The sequence below is a fragment of the Moschus berezovskii genome, chromosome 2 (assembly GCF_049115385.1).
Source record: "Moschus berezovskii isolate FMDL1 chromosome 2, NW_MosBer_1.0, whole genome shotgun sequence".
NCBI lineage: Eukaryota > Metazoa > Chordata > Mammalia > Artiodactyla > Moschidae > Moschus > Moschus berezovskii.
In genome coordinates, this window is record NC_142461.1 from 40,177,993 (window position 1) to 40,181,788 (window position 3,796).

The window sequence follows — 3,796 nt, forward strand, 5'->3', positions numbered from 1 at the left end:
ACCACATGTGTAGAGACACTGGACTGGAACCCAACAATTCAGGATTCATTGTACCTGTTGTCTCATTTTTTTATAAAACATGTATCTTTTGTTACAGATTGCCACTTCTCTGTGATAAGTAGACACCCTGTTTTATACTCTTCTGTGTTCTTTGCAGTTTGAGAGTCGAGAGATGTTCACAGGATACGTGTTAACTGAGGTTTGGAGGTTTGCAGATTTTCTCAGTAATTTAGATAGCAGTAGAGAGGAAGGAAAGTTATGACCAACCTAGATAGCATATTAAAAAGCAGAGACATTACTTTGCCAACCAAGGTCTGTCTAGTCAAGGCTATGGTTTTTCCAGTGGTCATGTATGGATGTGAAAGTTGGACTGTGAAGAAAGCTGATCGCCGAAGAATTGATGCTTTTGAATTGTGGTGCTGGAGAAGACTCTTGAGAGTCCCTTGGACTGCAAGGAGATCCAACCAGTCCATTCTAAGGGAGATCAGTCCTGGGTGTTCATTGGAAGGACTGATGCTAAAGCTGAAACTCCAATACTTTGGCCACCTCATGCGACGAGTTGACTCACTGGAAAAGAGTCTGATGCTAGGAGGGATTGGGGGTGGGAGGAGACAGGGATGACAGAGAATGAGATGGCTGGATGGCATCACCGACTCAATGGACATGAGTTTGAGTGAACTCCGGGAGTTGGTGATGGATAGGGAGACCTGGTGTGCTGTGATTCATGGGGTCGCAAAGAGTCAGACACGACTGAGCAACTGAACTGAACTGAACTGAGAGACTGAAGTGACTTAGCAGCAGCAGCAGCAGAGATTATGTAACAATTTACAGCCATCTATTCCACTATTACCAAGTCCAGAAAACTTTCTAGTCCTGGTTCTGAACTTGAATACGTCAGGAATCCATGCGTGTGACCACGTGAATTTATAGTTACAGGATAAGGGACAACAGACATGCTGGCCTCTGCAGACAGTTTCTTTATGGAACCTCAGATTCTCTGAAAACATAACTTTATCATAAGACTTTCTTTCTTTAATTTCCAAACTGTTCTTAAATTAGTGGGAGCTCAAGGCTGGCTGATGCAAATTGATTATAATAGATCAGTCTGAGTTTAGTTGGCCACAACTATGAAATTCAAGTGTGCAGCTGACTTCTAGCCTTAGTTTTTAACAGGAGTGACTATGTACGATTGGTGAGTCCACTGTCTGAATGCCTGATGACGCTCAGTGCAAGTCATGGGACACTCAGCTTGCTCCATATAGGTCAGTCTTGATGCCCATCTCATCAGAACACTCCAAGCAACAGCACACCCAAATCTGAGTTCTTACTTTGCATCTGCCAAGGTCCACCCTTCTTTCTCCAACCAGTAGAGAAAGTCCTCAGTTTTCATGGGGGGCAAAACCAACAGTGCTGACAATCAGTAATCCTTGACTCCCCTCTTTGGCTATACACCCATTCTCTTTCCCACTGGGTCATGACAAGGCAGGAGGCATCATTAAAACTTGTGGTGTTTCTTTGAGCCTTATGAATCTATGTTACTGCATATGGGTCCACTTATTAGGGGAATAAGAATGTGCTTTTAGTTCTACCTCTGAAACTAGAAAATCAGTCTTTAATTTCACTGGAAAGGAGAACAGGCCTGTACTCTGATAGGGGAAAATACGGGGTATAGGCAATTCCCAAATGTAGTAGTCATGGAAACCTCTCAGGGAACAAACTTTGGTTGAAAAATTGAAAATAAGCAAGTACTCAGGTCACAGATATTGTTCTGAACCCTGAGGATATAGTGATGTACAAAACCATATGTAGTTATTGCTTATAGAGATTATGACTATTCTTATGACATTACAGTCTCTTGAGGAGGTAATTATAAATATACAAATCATTCCAATAAATGTAAAAGTTTAATTGCAGTAGGCTTCCCTAGTGGCTCAAAGGTAAAGAACCCGTCTGCAAAACAGGAGACTCAGGAGATGCAGGTTTGATACCTGGGTTAGGCAGATCCCCTGGAGGAGGGCATGGCAACCCACTCCAATATTCTTGCCTGGGAAATCCCATGGACAGAGGAGCCTGGCAGGCTAAGGTCCATGGCGTTGCAAAGAGTCAGACATGACTGAAGCAACTGAGCATGCACACATGCCATGAAGGCATATATGGTTTATAAATGCATGAAGTAAAAGTTATTAACCCAGAAGGGCAGTCAGGGAAGACTTCTCTGAATATCTGACTACTGATCTGAGAGCTGAAGGATGAGTGGATGGTACTAGGCAAAAGGAATACCAGGCAGAAAGATGTGCAAAGGCCCTGTGGCAGGAATGAGCAGGACATGATCAATCACTGAAAAAGGCCCCAATGACTGGAACAAATAGCTGGAGAAAGCACGATATAAGACATTACTAGAGAGGAAGAAAGGGCCAGACCATGTTGGGTCTTGTAGATTATATCAAGAATTCTCATGAATAACAGGAGGCCACTGAGATGTTTAATTACATTTCTGTTTTGAAAGAGTTGCTCTGGTTGTTGTAGGGAGAATGAGTTGGGAGGCAAACAGTGCTGCTGGAAGACTAGCTAGGGGAGGACTGCAGTCACCCAGGGGAGAAGAGATGACAGCTTTGTCTAGGGTTGGACCTGGAGATGTGCGAAATGGACAGCTCAGGTCACTTCCCAGCTAAAACTATAAGTAATGCACAAGAGTTCCCTTGTGAGATACAAGCCTCCAGGAAAGCTGAGTGTTTGAGGCCTTTGTTAAAGCTGGCTGATTATAACACAGCAGTTTGAATCCAAGTGATCATCCTAAGTCTGAAACATGAGTGCACCACAAACTTAAAAAGAATAATGAGACAATGATTTTTCTGGAGAAGTAGACCCCTGGAAGATGAGAAGCAGCAGCAAGCTAAAGGGGAAATTGCCCAGGGTGTCATTCTGCTTTATTCCTACTGAGTGCTGCTGTTTCCAATGACACATTCCCCAAAACCCAAAGGGCCAAGGACCAGTAAGAGGAAGTAGGGGGAAATCACCTTGCAATAAAGAAGAAACTGACTACGATGTTTCCTCATTTTGAAATCTAGAATCCTGAGCAGTAGGGGTCCACACCAAGTTTTTGTGAAGGTCATTTTGCAGTAAGGTAACTTCTGGCTTTACTGTCAGCGTCTCTAAAGACAGTCCCCAGAAATAAAGGGGCAAAGAAGGGGCTTTTTTAGAACGATTAGCGGGCCCCCTCCCCCACAGCCCCATTAGTAGGCTTTATTAAACCAACTCAGACAAAGAGCAAAGATGCCCTAGTTAATGGAGAGTCTCTGATAATTACTCTGCTCAGCCGCTTCTTTTAGGGCCTGAATGGCCTTTAAATAATGTTTCTCTTGCTGTGGTTGCAGACAATGACCTAGCAATCTGCTTTAAGCGGTGCCAATCCCATTAGCTAAAGAATAGCAAACTCTGTGTGTGTCTGTGTGCCAATGAGTGAGTGAGTGAGTGTGTATGCGTGAATGTGTGTGTGTGTTGAGGAGCTCAGTTTATGAGAGAGATTAGATTTAAATGTTGCTTTCTTCCTCATTTCCTCCCTTCCTTAATAAACCTATCCCTCCCAGGAATCAAAGGTATCATTGTGCTTACTGGGTCATCCACTGGGCAGAAATGTATTCCTGAAAGTGACAAGGGATCTTCTCAAATGCTTGTAGAAGATGCCCCTCATTCTTATTTACTAAGCACGTCTCTGCAGGATGTGATTTTCAACTTATCTCACTCCTCTAAAACCTTCAAGTCCCAAACCACAATCATGCCAAGAATATAGTCACCG